The 24267-nt window shown below is 41.1% G+C and overlaps 1 protein-coding gene across 2 annotated transcripts in view; it reads left to right on the forward strand.

Moving 5' to 3' along the window:
* The window catches only part of exd3 (exonuclease 3'-5' domain containing 3), a 44513-nt gene that overhangs the window by 15588 nt on the left and 4658 nt on the right, over window positions 1-24267 (forward strand). The window lies entirely within an intron of this gene.

The raw sequence follows: 24267 nt of genomic DNA on the forward strand, positions 1-24267 counted from the left end.
GAAAGGAAATATTTCTGTGATGATTTATTTTTTTTAAAACCTGCTGTATGAGTTAGCTTGTGATAGATGTGGTATGTTTAGCCCAGTGTGAAAATGGAAGCATTTTTTTCAATCTTAATAGGAATGCTACAAGGAAAGAAAATGTCATGTAGTGTTGACAGCAGGGGAAGATGTCAAGGCTTCTTATGTTGAACTTTGCTGGTGATGGGGGAAAAAGGCCGATGCATATAGTTAAGCTATACGCCTGTAATGAAGCATTTTTTAATCCCTGAGTATTTCCCACAGGGAGGGAATGTCAGTGTTTTCTGTGTCTTCTGGTTTTGAGTGATTTTACGATGGTGTGAGATAGTGACAGGCAGACTGGTGTGGGCATTGGCAGTAATGTGGGTGTTGTAGTGGTATCAGCTGCTACAGGGTGGTGCTAAACAAGTGTCTTTAGTAGGATATCCAGGCTCACCTTTACTAAAAGGATCAGGAGCTTGGAGTTGATCCACTTTACTTTCATGTTCAAAGTAGCCATTTTAGAGCATTGGAATATCTAATTAGTATCCCTACTGAGCCCTGACTGCCTCCCTGTGGAGGTATTCTTGGCATGTCCAAATGGGGGAAGACCCTGAGGCAGACCCAGGAGACTCCGAATGGGATTGCATATCCCATCTGCTCTGGGAATTCCTCAGGTCCCCCACCAGGAGCTGGAAGATGTTGTGAGGAAGTGGGATGTCTGCTTTTCATTGTTTAGCTTGCTGCCACCACAGCCTTGACCAGTGCAAGTGGTGGGAGATGGCGGAAGAGGTATAAAAGATGCAAAAACAAATGGGTAGGGAAAAGGAGAGTTAAACATGAGGTGTTCTGTAAGAAAATTCATCATAATGCACTGCAAGAGAAGAAGCTCTAAGGTGAAGATTTGATTTAACCACAAGGGAATCTGAAAGAAGAAACCACGCTGAATATATTTTTGTTTCCAGATAAATCTTCATGTATTCATACATAATACTGAAAGTAGCCATTCACCCTCATTATTCAGATCTGTGTTTTATCATGTTTGTGGAGCCTGGAAAAATATGTTAAATAGGCAGTTAAGTTGCCTGATTTTATGGTACGTGACCCATAGATATCTCTGTGGGTGGCTGTTTTAGAGAGACTGTGTGCCACGGCCGCTGTGTTTGTGTGTTTTGTGTGTGTTAGTGGCTGGGTGGGGAATCAGGACAGTTTTAAAACTTGGGTGTTCTAGCTTACTCCTAGTGGAGGCCAAATCTTTCAAGATGCACCACCTGATGCATTTCTTTCAGACAGAATATGTTACAAACCTGGATCACCTTGATGCTGCTTTCTGTCCTGATGATACAAGTCTCACACACACGAAGAGAAAACTCACAAACAGAAATTGACCATTGGCTAAAAAGTCATTCATCTATATCATATCCTCTACTTATTGGTCACTCCTAACATGACTTCAAGAGAAGACACTCTGATATGCATGTCATTAATGCTAATGACATGTAAAATGACACAACTAGTTCCAACTTTTTAATTAGGTCATTCAGCAAAACTGATCTGTGAAAAGCTCTCTGCCTACAAACCAGTGCACAATCATCTCTCCCGTAGCCAGGGTTGATTGACTCACACTAGTTTTCTTTAATAAATTTTCAGAATTATTATAAAATTATTAAAAGTAATATTAATAAAATGTAATACTGCCAAGAACATTTCTTAAATTCTGACAAGATGGAAGATTAACTGTACATTTCAGTAAGCTTTTTTTATATTAAAGGTTTGCTGACTAATATTTAAATATTAAAATATTTTGGATATATGTGTGCGTGTTGCAGAGAGCAATAGAGAGTTTCACATCGGGGGCTGCTCCACAGCCCACCCAGGCATAGTTAACCTCTTTGTGATCTGATTGTAAAGCTATCTAATTAGCAATGGATGGGTTAGTTTCTCTCCCTTTAGTCTGTGTGTTCCTCCCTCAATCACATAGACTACTGATGAATGTTGTGAGGAAAGAGAAGTTTAAAACAAACCACACACACAAACAGGTTAAGCACAGACTCATGTAGGCGTGCATATGTAAAGCGTATACAAGGAAAGGGTTAATGTTTGTCTCTGAGTATCAATAGGCCACACAGATTTTAGAGGCATAGGAATTTGACCCCAAGAGAGAATGCCAGATAGGAAAGGGCCTCATGTTTATATTTATCTGCATAGTTGTGTAATGGGGGAAAAAAAATTACTACTTCACATTTTTTTTTAATGTCGTGGATTGTGGTTAATGCATTCATATGGAAGTGGTTTATCGTCAGTGTGACTTGGCTTCAGATAATGAGAATTCTGCTCCTTATTCAGGTAGCATTAGTTCTTTCTGTAAACAACTCCTAAAAGGTGAGATCTGGTTTGTAGGAATACGTGACACAGTCCTGTATTTGTATAAAGGGGTAACTGGGGTTGGATATTTTGTTCTGTCTCTGTTCTGTGGGATATGGCTTCAGTCTGTCCCAGCAAAAAAGTATTTAAAAAAAATTGCAGAACCATACCTCACAAAATAAACTGAATACTGGATAGAGAACCATTTATTACTTTTAGAAATGTACATTGTATTTTATTTTTATCTACAGTCTGTATCACATTTTGTCTGCGTTGGAGACTGTCCATAGGTTGAGAGGTGGGGTACATCCCGGACAGGTTGCCAAACTGTCTCAGGGCTATGCTATAAATATACTGGTTCAAACATACTTTATATTAATATATTAAATATGTCCATTTATCCATTTTCTTCAGCGTATCTAATTCAGGGTAGCAGAGGGACTGGATTCCAGCTGCCACAGCATGAAAAGTAGGGTAGACTGTGGACAGGTTGCCAGTCTGTTCACACTCACATTCACACCTATGGCCAATTTAGAATCCCCAATTAACCTAACCCCACTAACTGCATGACTTTGGACTGTGGGAGGAAGCCGGAGTACCTCGAGAAAACCCACACAGACACGGGAAGAGCGTGCAAACTCCACACAGAAAGGTCCTGGCCAGATATATTAACATGTAATTAAAATGGGGCAGTAATTAAAATAATGATTATTTATTCACAACAAAACATGTTATACAGGTCTATTTTAACCTTCCATGTTTTAAAAAATATTTGTTATGAAATGTTGACACACATCGCAAAAATTAACTGTCCTTAGTTCTTATCTCCAACCAGGATATTCCTTGGATGGTAAAGTTGGTTGTTGGTCCATCATAACTTCCTTATTTAGCTGTATCCTATTCTCTGTCTATACTGTCAACACACACACACACACACACTCTTCTGCTGGGCTTCATGGTTCCATGAGATGCCACACTGGCTTTTTATAGATATGTTCAGATAGCAGCGATCAGCTGAGAGATAGATGTGAAACCAGCTAAACAGACGTGTAGCTTGTGTGTGTGTGTGTGTGTGTGTGTGTTTGTGTGAGTGTATTTGAAACCCAAAACCAACAAACACATATTATAACGGCTTCATGCACACTCACCTTAACACCTTCAAGTACAAACAGCAAGTGAGAGCGCACAGACTTGGTCACAGATGCGCTCACACTCAGGCGTAGACACTATTGCAGCTGAAACACTGGTTCCCACGCACCCGACTACTGGGGAAGTGAAAACAAGAGCAACAGGAACCGCCGCACTGTGAGAGGGAGGGGTGGGAGAAATGGGGGGTTACGGACAGGAAAAGGAGAGGGAGGGAAGGCGAGAGAGAAGTGAGAACAGAGGTGATGGTAGTGATGTAAAAAGATGAGAGGCAAAAAAAGGGGAACTACAGTGAATGCAGCTGAGAAATGGCGAATAATATGGTTGTGGGGAGAGAGAGACGGAGACTGAAAGTGCACATAGAGGCTGAAATGTGAGAGAAAGTAAGTTTGTGTAAGTGAGATAAGTGTTGAATGAGAAATGGCAAGAGGAAGAGAGTGAAGGAAAAGGAGGGGTAGAGGACAGGACGGCAATAGAAAGACTTGTTGTCTCTGCTTTGATCTACAAAGAGAGCTGCAGGCTGAGAAACAGGAGGAATGTGAGGGGTTGAGACACGTTTAATGTCAACCTTCACTTGTTCTGTGTGTGCATGCAAGTGAAACTGGGTTAATCTGTGTCAGGATGTAAACATGATAGGTGTTAAATTCCAGTAGAAAACAAGATTTTTTTGTACTGGCATACATTCCTGTTTTCAAACGCACACGCACCTGATACTTTCAGATGCCCATGGATATGAATAGTCTCATACATTTGCTATGCAGTCTGTAAAACCCAAGCACATTCTCATGTTTTTACAAACCTGCATTAGTTTCTCATGCTTGGCTCTCCTTGTCTGCGTCTCTGTTCATGTGCCTTCCTCTCTGGTGACAAAACAGGGGTCGTATTTGTGTGTCCTGCCGTTTCCCACTCTCCCTCCCCTTGAGGGACTAGAGATGAGAGGGAGCGACAATGAGAAGGGGCAGGAGGAGACTGTTGGGAGGGGGGCATTCCATAGGCACGCCAAGACATTCCGAGGGAAACCATCCCAAATATTTCCCACTGTGTGTGGCGAGGGCTTTGCATCTCCTGTTATACACACACACTCACACACACAGTTTGAGACAGTGCTGGAGGTAAACACACAAGGAAAAAATGTTGTTCACACACAGGACAGACCACTTTCTGTGATACATGTAAGTTTTGAGTGACTGTATAATTTTTTTTGTTTTGAGAGTGATGTGCTGTAGGGGAGCCAAGTAAGGAGAGGCCATTGTGATTGTTGTTACTCCAAAGCACCAGTTTATAAAAGAGTGGGCAAGGGAGAGGTGACCACAAATATTATATAGCTTTCACTGAGCTAATTTGTTGTTTTGGGTATGACCTAGTTAGTGGAATAAGAAGCTGACACAGTGAGTCATTATTCATCCGCTATTCAGAAATATTTCTGTGTTCACTGGAAAGGACTAGAATTTATTAAAAAGCCACTGAAAGAAGAAGCAGTTGCTCAAAGTACTTAGTCATATGCATTGTTATTGTAGGTAACTAAAACAAAACTATAACTAGCTGTGAAAAACTTTATTAAAAATACAAACTTGAAAAAATAACTGAACCAATGTTGTGAACTTATAAATCTATTTAAAGAAAAGTAAAAATGTAGAATACATTTCTTTAGTTTTAATTTTTGTCAGTTTGGTCCAGTTTTTCAACACAGCCTATCTAGGCTTTCCTGATGGCCTTTGAGACTGAGCTGTCTATATGACTGAGTTAATTGCCTCCAAAAGGGCTGAGTTTGTATTGTAACATCTATTCTGAACTTCTTAAATCTTGCCCCTGACAAATACCCTCCACATTATAAAAATGAATAAAAACTAACTTTAAACTAAGCATTTTCAAACAATAAAAAACTAAACTGAGATGAGCAAACCCACTGTGGAAACTTAAAGAGGATTGAAAAGAAAATGTAAAAATGAAGTCGCAATAGTAACTAATTAGAAAATCAAAAACTATAATAACAATGACATGTATAAGAAATTGCAGAGGCACCAGTGGTGGTCTTAACAAGGTGTTCTTAAGATAGCAGCAGCATCAAAGTGCATGAAGAGATGATCTTAAAGGGATCATCTCCTAAGGAGGATCCCAGAAAATGAAATCCGACAAGGTTGTTGAGGTTATTTGGAACATGTCACATTTCCTGTAGTGAGAACGTGGCTGTATTTTTGTAAGGAGCAATTTCTGGCAATGTACAAACCTGATTCTGCCGACATTCTCCAGAGAGACCCTTTGGTGGCATTAGTACGATTAGCAGCAAGACTCCAAGAAAGCTAATATTTGAAATATTTTAGTTAGCACATTAGTAATTACCGTATTTTTCGGACTATAAGCCGCTACTTTTTTCCCACGTTTTGAACCATGCGGCTTATAGCCCGGTGCGGCGTTTCTGTGGATTTTTCTTTAACCACCAGGGGGCTCTTTAGCAGGATATGAATCATGGGACGTCAAAGTTGGAAATCAAAGAAGAAAGCGCCAACAAGTGCTAGCAGCAGGCACAAAAGAGATTTTTTTCAAACTCCCTCATCATGGAAACCACAAAAAGAACTTCCTATGATGCCGCTTTTAAGTTGAGGGCTATCGACCTGGCACTACAGGAGGGAAATAGAGCCGCTGCACGTAAGCTCGGCGTGAACGAATCAATGGTGAATTGACTTGTTATAACTCAAATTTGGGGTTGTCTGTCCCCCTCTGCTGAGTGCCGAGTAATTGTGGAAAACCGAGAGCGGCGGAGATACCAGCGGCTTATAGCCCGGTGCGGCTTATATATGTACGTTTCCAGTTTTTTCCAAAAAATTTGTAGGTGCGGCTTATAGTATGGTGCGCTCTATAGTCCGGAAAATACGGTACATATGCCTGGACAGCATAAGGACAATTGTAATGAAACAGCAAGTGTTCATTATTTTTCTGAAAAAGTAAATCCATCGATTTTTCTTTGAAATAAGTGTGAGTGAGTACAGACACACACATATAAAAAAAGAAAATTGTATGAACTGAACTCTAATAGATGACCATACCACGCACTCGTTAAACATTAAACTCAGTGAACTCGTGTAAGGCAGGCCGTTTTTTGGAAGTGGTGTGAAAATCCCACAGAAAAATCTGCAGCTGTCTGAGCAGACACAATAGTGGATACACATATGAACTGATAGATAAGAAAGAAGATGATCCATCACTCACCAAGCATTTAAGAAATCAGGCCTGCTCAGTTTTCCCACAGTCAAGTTGGCCCCAGGATAACATAGCAAGGCAGTGACACCTGTGTGTGCGGGTGGATGCATGATATGTATCTGTCTCTGTGTCTGTCTGTCTGCATGCTCGTGTGAGAATATATGGTTGCTTAGGTTTTCAGCACTTAGAGACGGGATAAATGTGCATATGTGTTTTTTTTTTTTTGTTTTTTTTTTTTTTTAGAGATGAGCTTTAATTACAGATGCAGGATTCACTGTTGAGATAATAATCTGTTAAGAAACCAGCTTTTGGCTATTTCCAGCTCAGTCTGGGATAGCTTATTTTCTACGTAAGTGCAAATGATAGTATTGTGGTGTGTAGTTAATGGATGAAGCTCTACAGTTTTTTTTTCCTCTCATTTATCCGTATGTACAGCCCTCATCAGTGTGTGGATGTACATGGGTTTGACATTAGAAGCCAGGTATTGGACTGCCTGTATTGGTAGCAAATGCCAGTGTTGCTACTGACATAACTTTTTGTTTTTGTAAGTGGATGAAATGAAAATTCAATTGGTTAGCCTAGATAAAGGGAAAGCATAATGTACAGTTATGTAACTCTGACACTGAAACATAGCTCAGTGTGAACCCTGCATTGTGCGACCTATATGTTGAAATATAAATTAAATAGGCTCTTTTGAAGAACACTAAATATTCCAGCTGGTTTTGGTGACTTGAAGAAATGGTGTGGGTAGTGGTGATTGTTGAGATGACCAAGGATGAGGAAGAGCTTTCCTGTTAGACAGCGAACTTTTCACCTTTCATCGCAGAAACATTTAAACAAGAGACTTAGAGGCCCATTGACAGGTACTCATATCATGATTCATATGCATTATAATAATAAACATAATACGCCTTTTTAATAGGTGTATGAGGACATGTGTATGCTACAGTGACATGTTATCAGTTTTTTTACTCACAGATCCCTTCTCATCGATGCATCACCATTTCTAAACTCCTGCCTTTTTAAAATACACCCTCCCATGCTTCCAAATTTCCAAGTCTTGCTCCCCTATTCTGTATCAGTTTCTTCTTACCAACCTCTGTTAGTTGCTGCTCTCCCTCACCAACAGTTCTCACCCTGCTTCCCTGCTCTGCTCCACTCCCAGTCTCATTCTCCGTTGCAGATTAGCCAAGGCGAGGAATCCGGTGCAGCCGGCAGCTGGAATGTCCTGTTTGTCTTGCTCTGTGTGTGTGTGTGTGTGTGTGTGTGTGTGTGTGTGTGTGTGTGTGTGTGTGTGTGTGTGTGTGTGTGTGTGTGTGTGTGTGTGTGTGTGTGTGTGAGAGAGAGAGAGAGAGAAGTTGGTGAGGTTGGTGCTGCTTTTTGATTTTGATGTGTTCCATTGTCTGAGAGCCAAGCTGCTTCCTGCCCCTGCTTTCCCCAAAAGCCTGAGAGAAGCAGAGAGGATAAAAAAGTATAGGGGTGAGAAGTTGTGAGAAAACAAGCCAGAGACAGGCTGAGATGAAGAGAGGGAAGGAAGAAGAGGTAATAAGAAGGAGAAAATAGCAAGGGGAAATGGCTAGGAAGGGAAAGATGAGGCAGGAAGTGATGGAGGGATGGAAAAGGGAGGAGAGAGTTAGTGAGGGAGGAAGAGAGGTTGAAAAGGAAGGAGGGAGAGCTTCAATAGGGCTTTTCCTCCAAACACCAATACAATGAAGTAGTGCGTAATTTCCCATGTCCCCCCTACCTCACTTCCAAAGCATACACACACAAATACACACAGTTTCTCATAGGTGATAAAGCTTTCATCTGTCTTCAAGCTGTTGTACTTTTCTCTACCATGCTTCATGGGTCTTTGTCCCTCAGGCTTCATCTGTCTTTCTGTGGTCTGTGTGTGGTCTGACACTACAGGCCGCACAGGCAATACAGATATGTAAGGATAAGGAATTACAGGGAGAAAATGAGAAAAAAACAAAGTGATAAAGATAAGGGAGGAGATGCAGAGGAAGAGGATGTCTGAGAAGTGAGAGGGGGGAAAACAATTGCACAGCAAGAAAATACCAGAGGACAGAAAATGGCTCAAAATGCCATTTGGATGTATGTTTTGTATGTGGTACATTTCCCTGTGAAAATGTGGACGTGCATAAATCACTTAACATGTGCTTTTGTGTGTATGTGTGCATGCGTTTGTGTGTGCGAGGTGCTGGCCAGTGGAGGGGCTTTGACGTGGCAGAGCACTGCATTCCTGCTGGGTGGTGATGTCATGAGAACTAGCTCTCCACTTGCAGACAGACAGCCCTGTTTATGTTCCCCTCCAGAGGAGAAACCACACTGTGTGTATGTGTGTGTGCGCGTATGTGTGTGTGTATGTCTGTCTGACTGCGTTATTGGCTCATGGGGGAGGTGGGGAAGCCAAGAGGCACTCGAGAGGGTCTACTTTCCCCTGCCGCTCAGGGAGAGGGAACCACTTACTGATGCCTTCCTCTGAAACATACACAGAGAAAGAGGAAGTTTCTCATGTTTTGCAGAGCACAGTAGCTGCACAGCCAGACTGTGCTGCTGTGAGTGATTGCCCTCTGCTTCTAAATAGTCTCCTAAGGGACGCAGAATTCTTTGCAGTATAATAACAAACCTTGGGTCAGCTAATGACCAAAATACCACACAGGGAATGCACTTTTCACCATAAAAATCACATTTTAATAAGGTTATATAACATAAAATGTGTTGTCTTTAGGCTGCAAACATAATTGGGGCTTAAGAGAAACCAGTTGCAAAAGGTCAAAGATTTATTGATAACACGTTTTTAAATATATTTATTTTGTCTATAAATTGCATGTGCCCATGAATTTGTCTTTTGCTCAGCAGATTTGCTTAACAATTACCCACATAGTTTACTTCTATCAATAAGAGTTAAGTCAGACAGGTAACTGAAGAAAAATGTTATGAGAACTAGCGCTCACAATTGCACTTTCCTTTCCCAGATACTGCTAGTGTGATCGTCTCTGTGTCTGTGGTCATGGTTTAATGGTTTCCCTTGCAATAGTGAAATGTGATCTTTGGTCTTCGCAGCTTAGTGAATCATAAATCATTGTCCCACACTCTACATGCACCATAACATAGCAAACCCTCCAAGCTTATTCTGCCTGCACTGCACCCAACCACAGTGATAAAGAACTCTTGTCAGCCATGCTAATGCCTGCCAGTGAGAAATAGCTGAGAGGGTTAGGGTTGTTATTATCATATCTCTGTGGCACACAAGCCCACTTCGGGAGCTCGGGCGACTCCTGCATGTGCGGTCATGCTTTTAAGGCAACCTTGCTTCCTCACATGTGATTTGACAAATGACCTACTTCTGCTCATCATTTTTAAACAGCTGTTTCTTTTGCACTGTGATCTGATTGTTGTGAATTAAGAGAGAGACTTGATGTTTAAGCTGAGAATATAAGGATTACAACAGGCAAACAGGTTAGTTGTAAACAGGGAAGCTGTGTTCTCCTTTCATAGATTTAAGATGACTTATCTCCATGCAGTTGTCAGTGATACCTAATTCTGTACAAGTTTGAAGGCTTCCAGATTTTTAAGATATTTAAGACACTATACTAGATTGTATCACTCAGCTGTATTTTCTGTTACTGCCCCCCCCCCCCCCCCCCCCCCCCCCAAAAAAAAAAAAAAATATGTAGGACACCAGTTTAATTCTGGTTGACATAAAACAACATGTGAGATGAAGACACCTTGTCCTTGGCGCCTTTGTGCTTACAGTTACAACACCCCCTATGGCATGCAGAAGTTCTCGGAAGCAATTTCTGTTATCCTTCCCTGTTATATTTTCCTAATGTTAGGTTACTAACTGCATAATTTTAGTTGCTGTTCAGCTCATGATTGCTGTCTCTCCTCATGATGAATGTGTGTGGTCTGTTGTCTGTGCTTAGTGTCACATGAGTGCGGGGGTATTGAAATTCTCTTGTTGTATATGTCTTCCTGTCTCCTGTTGAGAGTTTTGGGGCTGTTAAGACAAAAATTGTCTCTATATTAAAAAAAACAAAAAAAAAACAAAAAAAACTAATCTTTTTGCAGAATTCTACGGGTGAACTAAAAATCACAAATTATGATATTTGTATATGACAGAGATGTGCACACTGATGTAAGAGCTTCAGAGCTTGTTACACAAGAAGTGGTTTTAAGCAGTCATGAATTCTTCTGCACTTTCAGTGTGTTGTGAATGTGGTTGATTTAGCTGATAGCACAGAAAACCAACAAGATCGGGAACCACTGGTCTATATGTCTTCACAACAATAATCATCTGTCCTGTACATATGTGCACAGTGTGTGTTAGTACAAGGTTGTGTGTGTGTGCTGTTTCCGAGAATGAGTTGTGTCAACAGTTGAATTTAAACCTCATGGAGACAGAGATAATGGATGGCAACCCCCCACCGTCTGTGGCTTGTGAACTAAACCACGGTATTCTGTGTGTGTGTGTGTGTGTGTGTGTGTGTGTGTGTGTGTGTGTGTGTTGGGTTTCAAAGTTGGTGCTCCAGTGATGTATTGCTGTTTTGTTTCTGCTTGATTCTCATGGACAAATCTGAGTACAATCACATTGAAGCCCTGTATATTCTTTTAACCATGTTTAAATGTCTGATTTGTGTTCCTGTTCACTCCTTGTGCGTGCATGTGTAGGTCTTTGGAATGTGAGGCCGGCTCAGCCTCAAAACCTTAAACTATGCCTTGCAGTGGTTCTTCCCAAAGCATGCAGTTTGCGTGATGCGATGCTATCAGGAGGTTAGAAGTCTGTTTGCTTTGGGAGCTCTAGGATTGACACTGACACACACGGACACACACACACACACGCTGTTTTGTTCTCTCTCCTCCGTTACTCACACAGATTAAAAGTGAAAGTCTTAGAAGGATGGGAATGGTCAGAGGCACACACCCCTTCACTCCTGGGAGCAAAGAGGTAGAAGGCTGGAGAGGTCAGGCTACTTGGCCTGGGAAAGGCCTAAAAAAGCAAAGGCAGGGGGAGCACTGTGGATAGATAGATAGATAGATAGATAGATAGATAGATAGATAGATAGATAGATTCGATAGATTAATAGAAATCAGAGACACTGAAAGAAGAAATGAGGTATGTGTGGCAATAGGAATAAGGAAAAAAGGAATAGGAGAACTCAGACAGAGATACATTGAAATTCAGGGGAGAAGTGTAGAAGCCAAGACTTGGATGTCAGGGCCACTGAGAAAGATGCAGGATATAAATGGAATGGAAAATTAGACCCACATTAGGTAAAAAAAAAAAAAAAAAAAAAAAAAAAAGATGATGCACCAATTGCGTATTTTCCCCATTTCCTTCTCTTAGAGGCCAAGGAAAACCAGTGTCTAATGTTTCTCATCGGAATTGTATCCCAGCATTTTAACTAAAGCCTTTAAAGACAGAGGAGTTTGTTTGCATGCATCTGGAGACCACAAGCAATGCCTATGGACCAAATGCAACTAAATACCAATCACAAAATATGAGCTGTGGTAGTTTTATGTTTGTTTATAAGTGCTATGATGTGGTTACCTGCCCCTGGCACATACAAAATTAAGATAAAATTATTTCCAGTTATATCTGTAAACAGTTACAGTAGCCTCACTCATTCTGGCTACTCATATTAACTTGGACTGAAATGAGTCTGAACTCTTACTTAAAAGACAAGTGACATTGTGACATTAAACTGTTGAAATGTGTCATCATTAAGAAGCACTTGTGTTTTTGTTTATGTACTTTCATTTTAGTGCATAAACGCTTGAGATTTTTGTTGGTTGAAAGTGATCTTTGCAGCACTATTTTAAGTGTTTGAATACCAACCATTCCAACATTTCCTTCATTCATTAGACTGATTGCACGTGTTCCTTTTAGAGGTGCATGGTTGTGGGTGTGACCGGGTGTGCGATGGTGTAATAATACTGTGCTGTTTGGGCGTGGGTGTTTGTGGTTAGGGTGTTGCCTTTTTTGTGTGGGACACTGCTATCTAGTAGTTGTAGGACCGTTAAAATTACCAGAAGAACAACTGTCACCATGTCCCACCAACTCAAACTGAAGCCGCGTATCTGAATTAATGTAACTGCTCAAGCCACCCAGTGTCCCCATTGTTGCTGGTGAAAACCAGAGGTGAGTAGAGTGCCTGAGTACCTGCCTATCTGAATGATCCCATGGACCTCCTTTGCCACACACACACATAAGAGACATGAACACAGAAATACACACTCACGGGCCTCCTTGGACGCAGGGAGCCCTTTCTTTCTTTCTTTCCCTCCATTTTCCTGCTGTCTATTTTGGTCAACTGGTGGCCCGTTCCCACAGTGCTGCTGTTCCCATGGTTATCGCCGTGGAGATAGCGAATGGGAGTTGGGGGGGGGCTTGATGGAGAGCGGGAGAGACAGCGTTGCTCTGTTCGAAGAGATAGGGGACTATGTGGCTGTAGAGGAGGCGGGAGGGAAGCTGGGTGGGGTGGGGGTGGATGAATGGTATGGGTTTGAGTGTGTGAGTGTGTGTGATGTGAAGCTCCCATCAACATCACAGGTGGCAAGTGTCAGTCAGTACTTCCTTTTTTTAAATTTAGTCTGAATTCAGCATCTGTAGGTTGTCAAAATTATAAGTTGTGCATATTTAAATGTATCTATTGTATTAGATGTGCACAATAGGGACTTATAGTTTGAAACAAGATGTTTAATACAAGTATGCATATTTCTAACCCATGTGAGGGTTTTTTGTTTTGGATAGATGGTATTTCTTGAGATGAGCTGAGTTGAGGTGCAAAAATTGAGGTGGCAAAGGAAGGGGTGGGAACTGGGAGCGGGTAAGGGGGTGTGGGGGTGGGGGTGAGGGCCAGCTAAAGGAGAAAGCAAGCGATCACTGGGTTGGGGCGGGGGGGGCAAGAGCTCAGAGAGAGGGACGGATTCAGTTCCCACACTTCTAATTACTGTGTCACTGGAGACTGAAAGGGGACTGCCCCTGGCCCTAGGGAATTTGCCGGGGCCGGTCGCAGAGAGGGTGCAGCAGTGGAGGGAGGGCAGGGGACAGAGGGCCAGAGGGGAGGAAGGGAAGGAAGGGTGGAATTAAAGAGGGTGTATGACACAGGAACTCTCTCCATCGTCCCTCTTTTTGGTTTTACCTCATCACATTCATACTAGAGGTGAACCCCCTTCACTGTGAGTCCCCTCCCTCTCACCTACCCAGATACCCCAACCTCTCACCTCCGACCCACTTATGCTTAACCCTTCCTTGCCCTCCTCCACCTCAGTCCTCTCTTTCCCTTCAGCCTTTGTTCACAACCATGTACTGCTTCCTTTCTACCCAAACCCTCTTTGTGAACCTCCCCCTCTACCTCCCTGCCTTTCTAATGCTCTGGGCCTCTCCTGCATCTCCTGTTGATATGAACAAGGCTCCAGGAGACACTTTGAAGTGAGTTTGAATTCACACATACATATAATTCTGGTGTCTTGTCCTCATTATTGCCACTTAACCCAGAGCCCTTTTCCACTTTAATTTCCCTTTATCTCAGCCTCCCATATCCTGTCCATTGAGAATTATGTCTGTCCTGATAGCATTTATGATGACTCAGACACATAACCAAGTTGTCCTTTCTCACATGTTGCCCACAACAGGATATAGCCCACTTCAGTCTACTGGAAAGACTTTGGTTTAGCTGAGCTTGCTGCCTGGGTAGAACATACAGGACTCCCACTTTTTAGCTATGACTTAGTAAGAGAAACCGTAATGATGTGACCATCTTTATCACCATTTCATTCAAAGTCATAGTCTCAGTTGGTCCTTGTGGATGCAAGTAAAATCTTTCCTGAGGACACTTTTCTTTCCTTTGTTCTGTGTTTCACCATGTTTTTGAGTGTGCACAGTCTTTGTTTTCTTTTTCAATCCATTTCCTGGGTCCTGAAGGTGTTGATAAAAATTAAATGTTTTGGGTTGTGGAACTTGAGCAATTACTTGTTTTGGACATAAGACTTTGAATTTAAAACAAATTGAATCTTTATTACATGTTAGATGTAAGTTAAGGACTGACAAGCTTATTTGTAGTGCAGTTGTGTTTTGATATAGCTTCTTTTTTTTTTTTTTGTAGGTAATTTGTGTTCCAAGTATAATACAAATGCACACCTGGAACTTTGTTGTGTTTTATTAATGGTAAAGTTGTTTTTACAAATGAACTGCACACCTGAGCATTTCTAGGCATTACCCAACTGAGCTGCATGTGAGAATTCCCGTCTGTCACAGCTGGATCAGACATTATGTGGTTTTTAACCAGTCAGCATCCTGGTACAGAATCCATGTAATTTCCACATGTGGAAACAGCTCAGTTAATTGCCAGGTGAAGTCATAGCAGTCAGGTGGCTGTCATGTTACCTGTTGTTTGCATGCTTTACCAGGCAGTATATTCTCCTTAATCAAAGTATTTTTCAACAGCGAGAAAGTGTATGAGCAGACTATGTACTGTTGTTTGCTACATGTGAGAAAGGGCAACTTCAGACATTGTCTCAGTCTGATTCTCCTGCCATTGTTTGGAGTTCATGCGTGAAAACGGCTTAAGTCAGGGGTTTCCAAAGTGGATGCTGCAGCATCCTAGGGTGCCTCAAACACCAACCTTATTCCTTCAGTGAATTGAGCTGTCTTAGTTGTAGTCACTTTGAGTCTGAGAAAATTAAAGAAAATGAAATAAAATAAAAAGCAAAATGGCCCCCCCCCCCCCCCCCCCCCCCCCCCCCCCCCCCCCCCCAGTGAATACCACACAGTTCTATATATATATCTGTATATTCTAGATGTCTGCATGCATCTGCTTTTATGGATATGGTAGTATGATGGAATTTACAGCCTCTTGCAGACCTTAGTGCGCATCCAGATGTAAAAAAAAATAAATTTTTTTTTTTTAATGACTTACCCATCAGGTTGCACCAAAAATGGAAAAACATTAAAGCAGGGGTACTCAATTAAAATTTAAGGAGGCCCAGTTAGAAGAAACCTCCTCAAACAAAGGTCCAGAATATTACAAAATTCCACGATTATATATTTTTGAAGAGTTGCATCAGTGCCTGTATATAGTCATCAACTGGCTTTCAAATGAAACAATGTAAGTACAGTTCAGCAGTATTTCAACAGTGTTAATTTTTCACAATGAAGTGGCAGGTACTCAAATAAATGTTGTTTAAATGGAGCTTTTGAAAAAGTTGTCTTCAAACAAAATGCTGAATTAAAAAGAATAATCAAAAGGTATATTTTGAGTCCCTCCTCCCCCCCAACTACATTTTACATGTTAACCATCTGAACTTTAACCCCTCTTCTCTCTGCTTCCCTGACTTACTTCTTTGGACTTCTGCATCTCATCTCCTTGCAGTTTTCAGTTTTCCTACATGCTCTGAATAAATGATTTGATTGTCTGAGTATTATAACATGGGATGAGTTACAATGCATCTGATTGATGCACCTGATACCGTAAAGACGAAGGAAAAGGCTGTGCAGATTAAATACCATAAATATGAGAAAAGCAGAGTAAAATAGAAATGGTCAGTCAAAATCTGGTAATAGGTCTGGATCGGTAAAGAACGGAGTCTGGGTTCCAATCCGGACTGCCGTCTGCCTGTCAGCAACATAGGTCCTGCCCAGAGCCTACACTCAATTTTGCAGACCACTTGTGTACTGTCACCTGGTTGCACTATCACAAATACCTAGAACAACTGTTGTGTGAACAAGAAGGCTGAAGTCATAGAGCTGCTTTGTACTGAAGTAAAAGCACATGTTAAAAACAGATTTTTGATTTTCACACTTCCCCTTTGCCGTGAATTTTGCTGTCACTCATTTTCCTATTGAGGCCCATTCTTTAGCCAGCCATCCAGTCATCCATCCCTATACATAGCAGCATTGCTATTAGACTACATACTGTAGTTGTGTTGGTTTTTTTTGTTTTGGTTTGTTTTTTTGGAGAACTGCATATCTGTGTAGAGGTTACACGCCACAAATCCTCCACTCTGTGTAGCTGAATACCTGTGCAAACAAATGCACAGTACCATGAATTCCACTTAAAACTAAGACTCTAAAGGCAGTCAAACAGTGGTGCTAATGAAGTAAGATTTATCTTGCTAATTTGAGAGCTGTAAATCAAATTGAAAGAGAAATCAATTTACTCACTGCTGTCTCGGCCAGTACGTGAGTCTCCACTACCAATGAGCTGCGTAATATTTCTCAGTCCTTGAAGAAAATCTGTGTAGAGCTTTTCTTAAACTCTGTTGTGACGAAGCATAATGCACCACTGTTTGTTACTAAGGACCTCCCACATCTGGTTATGAAACCAGTGGATATGCAGGCCACCAGGTAAAATGATTTGACCATCACCTTGAGTGTCCAAAAGCATGTGGGAGAATCTTTTCCTTTTTGTTCCCTGAAATCGCTTCAGGAAAGAACAGACCAGCAGCACTATTTACTGTCCTGGATGAATCACACTGCATTACAATAACAGTCCCTGCGTTCCTCTATATCAAGAAGAGGTTAGAAAAAAAGAAAAAGTGAGAGAAGCAGTGAGGAGGCGCGCTGGAGGGTGAAGTATGCACCAGCAGCACTAGACATTGTGCAAAAGAATCTGTTGGTGGCTCTCCCATGACGAGGCTGTGTATGTGCACGCTGATGTAGTTCAGGTTGGTTGATTCAGTGGGTGGAATTTCAGTTTGAGTTTGTGGGTGTAATGACAGTTTGAGAACTGTTGGCGCATGTTGAGGATGGCTGTGGATGTCGTAACGTCAGTTTAAATGGGTGCAGTGAAGGCATGGGAAAAATGAGTGTATTTAGATGGTTTTAGTGTGTAAGCTTGTGTAAACGTCACACTGCCTTCACTGCAGATGGCGGGAAAACATTTGGAGCACCACTTTTGTCTCAAAAGGACAACTGTCAGCTGATAGTGGCATGGATGCTCTGCACTGTAGAGAACCAGTTGTCTTTAATTGGCCATGCGACAGCACCACAAAACCCACCATTTGTCTCAGCAACAGTACAAGAGTCAAAGAAAGACAGGATGAAGAGGAAAGCACTCATTGTAACAACTATCTTGTAACACAGCTATGAGAATAACCTACACATCTGAGATCTGTACAGTTCTGTGCTTTCAATAACATTTACTTATAAACAAATGACTGGAAATGTCATGTTCGTGGTCGTCCTTCAACTACCCATTATTCCAAACAGTTATCTCAATAGGTCAAGTGTTCTACAATATGTCATGCACCAGTTGATGTGTAGCTCCTCATTAAAATAACCAGACTAAAAATTTAAAGTCTTATTTAAAGAAAAACAAATCAACCAATCAATAGAACCTGGCTGATGGTTTAATCCAAGTTTTTATGTTTTTAAAATAAGTTATTTTTATCCCTCCTTTAGAACCCAATGCCCAACACTGTAAAGGGACCCTTTTAGCTGGTTGTTTTCCTGAGCTGTTCGGTGCTCGACTGGCCCAGCTTTCTGGCATCTGAAGGGGGGGGGGGGGGGGGGGGAGTACTTGGGGAAGAAGAGAAAGAAAGGGTTTAGAGGTGAAGAAAACTGGAAGAGGGTAGACAGAGCTTCAGGGAAGATGTAGAAGAGCAAAAACATATGTTCAGTGGAAGAGGTTGAGGTTGAAGGTTGAATGCGTTTTTTTTTAAAAGGGTGGAAAAAAAACAGAATGAGCTGACTGTGCAGTGCCAAGGCATGAGTACTGCTTATTTGTGTGACAGCAAAAGTGTTATCTACAAGACTTCATTACCCTTTTAGAGAGGACCAATAAAGACAGACAGAGAGCAAAGGAGAGAAGGAAGTAAAAGGTGAAATGTTGAGGCCAAATGGAAAGCGATAAAATAGTTGAATGTGGGAAAACAAACTTGACGTAACTGAAGCAAAAACTATAAAGAATGAGGGAAATGGACATAAACAAAGATGGCAATTAAAAGTAAAAACTAAAAGTAAATTAATAAATACAAACTTTAGCATAATACAATAAATTGGAAAGAAAAAAAAAAATTAAAAACTAAAAAATATGTGCCTCAGTGGCCCAAGATGTCTCTGTGTGCCAGGTTTGGTTGCTCAACTCCTGATCGTGCAAACAGGATCTAAATTTGAACATGAATTATTTAAATTAATAGATTAGATTAAAGCATAAATGGGCTTTTATTGGCTGAAGAGCTGTGTAATTTAAAACAAATATGGAGTAATTTCAGTGAATGGTGGTGGATGGAGTTTACTATCAATCAATCCCCCATCGACTGAGATGAGCACAAGGGAGCAGTGTCAAAGAAAAAATAAAGTTAATGCAGACATGCTGAAGGTTGGCATGGTAGAGGAAGATGCAAGGGATAGGATGAGATGGATGAGATGTTTCACTGTGCCGACGACTAAAGGGGCCAGCTGAAAGAAGGGGCCAAAGTTTACCCTTCTAAGTGTCAAAAAGAGGGTTCCTTCAACTTGATTTTTATTTTGAGAACGAGACAAGCTCATGGAGCCAAATCTGGTGAGTAGAGCTGGTGGTGAACAAAGATTGTATTGATGTGGCCAAAATAAAGGTCTGCACTTTTCAATGCACTCTGTGCATGCACAAGATGATGCGTTATCACCTACCACATTTCAGTACAGTTTCTTTGAATGTTCTCCATTAGACTCAGGATATGATGGTATAACTCCACCTTTGACAGTCTTATACTGACGGATGAATTCACAGTGCACAACAACATGAATATAAAAATAAACAAATTTGACGAGCACGCTCCTGGTTGCACTCCTTAAATGATGCTTCCTTCAGACTTGAAAAATGCTGACTCTTCTATTGAATATTGCTGGGTCCTAGCTGAGATGCATGTTGCATCACAAGGGAAATTTCCTCTGTGGGAAAGTTGGGCCAATTTGCTTTCTCTCTTTAAGTTTGAGGTCTGTAGTGAAATCACAGAGCAGCCGGTGCAAATTGTCAGAAGCTGATTTGCTGAAAGTGGTCTGGAGGTGCATGAGAAAAAGATCTTGAAGGGGAAATTTTTAATTTTTATGGGCTGGTTCCCAAGCTTTTTTGATCACACCTCATTAAAGAATGCAAGGATATAGGTGAGAAAATACTGTAACCTGTCTTCAACAGACTGGAACACAAAGGAGAGGGGCAGCCCATAAATACACCCAAACGTGGGAGACACTCTTTGCATATTTTTTTTTATTGCTATCCTATTTCTGAGCAAACTCCCACTTAAGTGAATGGCCCCCCAAGAAAAAAATTATTTTGCACCTGGCAGCTGTTATGACTCTGCTTAAAAACAGGATTAATGCTCTCATGTCATAATTGGTGATTTGTATCCTTGGGAACATTCAGAAAGACTTCTATAATTTGCTCTTCGTGCAGGTGAAATGAGTGGGTGCAACATGAGTCAGGGAAGGGTGTGCATTTATGTACCAGTTCCATGTGAGTTTTTATACCCTCTCCATGCCTGTGTAGCGTATATAAATGTGTATATATACTGCTAAAAAAAATTAAAGGAACACTTTAATCAGAGTATAGCATCAAGTCAGATAAACTTCTGGGATATTGATCTGGTCAATTAACCCTTTAATAGCAGGCGATCGCCGTTGATGCACCTGTTACCTGCCCTTACTTGCCAAGAACAGCTGCTTAACGCCAAGCGTATCACTGCTAAAATGTCTGATCAAATAGACTTTGGATTACTGTAATTACACGACCATGTATCCTATTGGAAAAATTCAAACAGTTTCTGAAAGCTGAGAAATTGTACTTCACACCCAACATAGGGTAATTATTGCTGGATGTCTGTGAATGGCGGCACTTTTGAAGTTAACGCCAGCAGGCCCATGGTAAATAAAGGGTTAAGTAGCAGAGGGGGTTGTTAATCAGTTTCAGCTGCTTTGGTTTTAATTAAATTAACAACAGATGCACTAGAGGGGCAACAATGAGACAACCCCCAAAACAGGAATGGTTTCACAGGTGGAGGCCACTGACATTTTCCCTCCTCATCTTTTTTTTGACTATTTTTTCACTAGTTTTGTATTTGGCTAGGGTCAGTGTCACTACTGGCAGCATGAGGCAAGACCTGGACCCTACAGAGGTTGCACAGGTAGTCCAACTGTTCCAGGATGGCACATCAATATGTGCTATTGCCAGAATGTTTGCTGTGTTGTAAGCACATGGAGGAGATTCCAGGAGACATGCAGTTACTCTAGGAGAGAGGATAGGGTGGTAGAAGATCCTTAACCCATCAGCAGGATGCTATCTGCTCCTTTGTGCAAGTAGGAAAAGCATGAGCACTGCCAGAGCCCTACAAATTGACCTTCAGGAGGCTGCTCGTGTGAATGTTTCATACCAAACTATCAGAAACAGACTTCATGAAGATGGCCTGTGCACCCAGTGTCCTCTAGTTGGCCCTGTGCTCACTGCCTGGCACCATGGAGCCTGATTGGCATTTGCCATAGAATACCAGAATTGACAGGTCCACCACTGGCGACCTGTGCCTTTTACATATGAGAGCAGGTTTACCCTGAACACATGTGAAAGGGTCTGGAGAAACCATGACGAAACGTTATGCTGCCTGTAACATTGTTCAGCATGACTGGTTTGATGGTGGTTAAGGGGGGGGCATATCCATGGAGCAATGCATAGACCTCTACAAGCTAGGCAATGGCACCCTGACTGCCGTTAGGTATCAGGATAAAGTCCTTGGACTCACTGGCAGACCCTTTGCTGGTGCAGTGGGTCCTGGGTTCCTCCTGGTGCACAACAGTCCTTGTCATATGGCGAGAGTATGCAGGCAGTTCCTGGAGGATGAAGGAATTCATACCATTGACTGGCCCCAACTCTCATCTGACCTAAATCCAATACAACACCTCTGGGACATTGTTTCGGTCTATCCAACACCACCAGGTTGCACCTCAGACTGTCCAGAAGCTCAGTGATGCCCTGGTCCAGATCTGGGAGGAGATCCCCCAGGACACCATCTATTGTCTCATTAGGAACATGGCCTAACATTGTCAGGCATGCACACAAGCATGTGGAGGCCATACAAATTACTGAGTACCATTTTGAGTTGAAATTTCAGTAAAATGGACTAGCCTGCTGCATTATTTTTTCACTTTGATTTTTGAGTTGTCTTTGTATTCAACCCTGTGTAGGTTGAATACAAAAACATCCTTTCATTCCTAACACATTACCCAGTCCATATCAATATAGATATTCAGTGTGACCCCCCCCCCCCCCCCCCCCCTCCCCATTGAGATCTGATCTTTTTTCTGTGTTCGTTTATCTTATTTTTTTTTTTTTTTTTTTGATCTGTGTGTGAGTGAGTGAGGTGAGTCAGAGGAAGGTGTGAGAGATGTCAAGCCTGGGCAGGCTCTGCTGTGGTCCAAGTAGCTGTCAGGTGGTAGTGGTTAGTTAAGAGAGCTGGTAATTACCTCAGACTGTCGGACTAGGATACTGGCCAGACACCCGTATGATACTGTGGGAAAGTACATTTAGTAGGTCACTTCAGTATCTTCCTCATGCTGCTGGAACCAAGAAGTGACCCTTTGAGGTTTAGATAATTTATATACAGAAAGTTTTTTTTTATTTTTTTTATTTGCTCTTCCTATCAAAAAGAAAAAAAAAAAATTAAAATGTGGTAAATTACATTTTAAGGACTAACAGGAATGTAACAAATATGGATTTTACCCATATGTAAATAGATATGTTTTGTTCTGTTTTTAAGTCAGTGTTAATCCTTTTACTGTTACTTCATGCTTGTTTTCAGTGGTTCTCTCTCTCCATGTAATTATACACTTTAAGTAATTTATAGTCATGTTCTGATTAGCACTCAATCTGTGCAGCCCATCTTAATAAACTAATATTTATCCAGTTCCCTCAGTGAGGTGAGTTTCAGCAGGTTCATTGCAGATGTGTAAATATGTTTTTGCTGCATTTCAACATGTGATGGTAACTCACAGAAAAATTAAAGTTTAGAGTAACTTGTTTTCCCTGTGAATGCAACATTTTTTTTTTTTTAATAATCATACAGTAACTATTTTGTCATTTCAGAAAAGTGATAAAGTCACAGTGTCTGCTTTTTCTCACCACCTAGGTAAATGGGATTACAGTGACTCAGGCTTTATTTTACCCTCGAAGATAAGATCTTCATTTAATCATTAACACAAAAATTATGCCAGTATTTTCACAGCTAAATGAAGTGATACGTTTTCACTCCTTTCTTCTCTTTGGATTTTTAAAAATAGCCGATCGGGATCACTTGGTGTGCAATCTCTATGTACACATTTATAAACAGAATATGTAGACGACAGACAGAATTTTTGTTGGCAAAACTTGTGATGATTATTCATCTTTTTATTAGCATTTTTTTAAAAATGTATTATCATTTGTAAACAATGACCAACAGACAGAAAAAGAAATCTTAGCCCACATGTCTGCTGCTAACGCCAGAAGGTCAAAAAATACACAGTTGCCCTTAGAAGCTAAATCAGGAGACTACCCCGATGGGTTCCCAGATTGCATAGTGTGACCTTGGGACTATGGTCTTGTAGCTTTTGCCTGCTCATCAATTCCACATTTCTACAGTAGTCTGAGTCAGATTCTTTGCAAGATCAGCATGAAATCCAACTTACAATAAATCTACATCATTTTACAGTAGTAACATTTTTCAACAGGGGACTCAAACAGAGCAGAACTTCCCAGATGTGGGAATGATGAATCTCTGGTTGTGAATGTTTTTTGTTTTTTTTTTTTTTGGTTTTCTTTTTTTTTTTTTGCTTTCCTTGGAAGGAGTTTTTAAGTTTCTAGAAAAAAAAGTTTTTTTTCCTACATAGAGTTCAAATGCTTTAGACCACAGCAACCTTCTACATTGGAATTTTAAGTATTTTTAACCTTTACTCAGATTTGAAATTTACATAAAGACTTCAGAGTGGGCCTTTTCAAAGGGAGATGATGGTGCAGTTTGTGCTCCCCTTTCACTCTTCTTCTCTCCAGTTCCCACGCTGTCCCTTACCTGACTTAACCACAATTTGAATCAAATCACTAGTGTCCAATTGGCTGTTCTAATCATGTGACCGACATTGGCCCTAAAAGCACCGCCTTTTGAGATTGGTCTAAGATTTTCCCATGGGAGCTGCATACAGAGCCAATGCTGTGTGTGTGTGTTTGAGCACGTTAGGGGAAAAAAAAAAAAATCCCACCCCCACCTCCTCTCCACTATCCCCACTTTCTCTCTCCTTTTTTCCACCACCTCCCATCCTTTAAAACACAGTATCACACTTTAGATTGCCTTTGTTGTCACAGCAAGGAACATTCAGAGTGTGAGAATGCCTGAGATTCCCTGAAAAGCAGAACGGACAGAGTAACAATGTAACAACTGCCTCATTTTTTTTTTTTTTTTTTAGTAGAGCTTTCCCTCTAAAAAAAATCTAAATAAAAAAATGATTTGGTGCATCTAAATGATGCATATTTCAAAAAAATGTAAGCGTAAAGCTTTTGTTTTTTTTTGTGTGTGTGTTTTTTAAAAAAACAAAAAGGTAAATTAGGGCATCTGACT

Source organism: Archocentrus centrarchus, chromosome 12 (genome assembly GCF_007364275.1).
Source record: "Archocentrus centrarchus isolate MPI-CPG fArcCen1 chromosome 12, fArcCen1, whole genome shotgun sequence".
Lineage (NCBI taxonomy): Eukaryota > Metazoa > Chordata > Actinopteri > Cichliformes > Cichlidae > Archocentrus > Archocentrus centrarchus.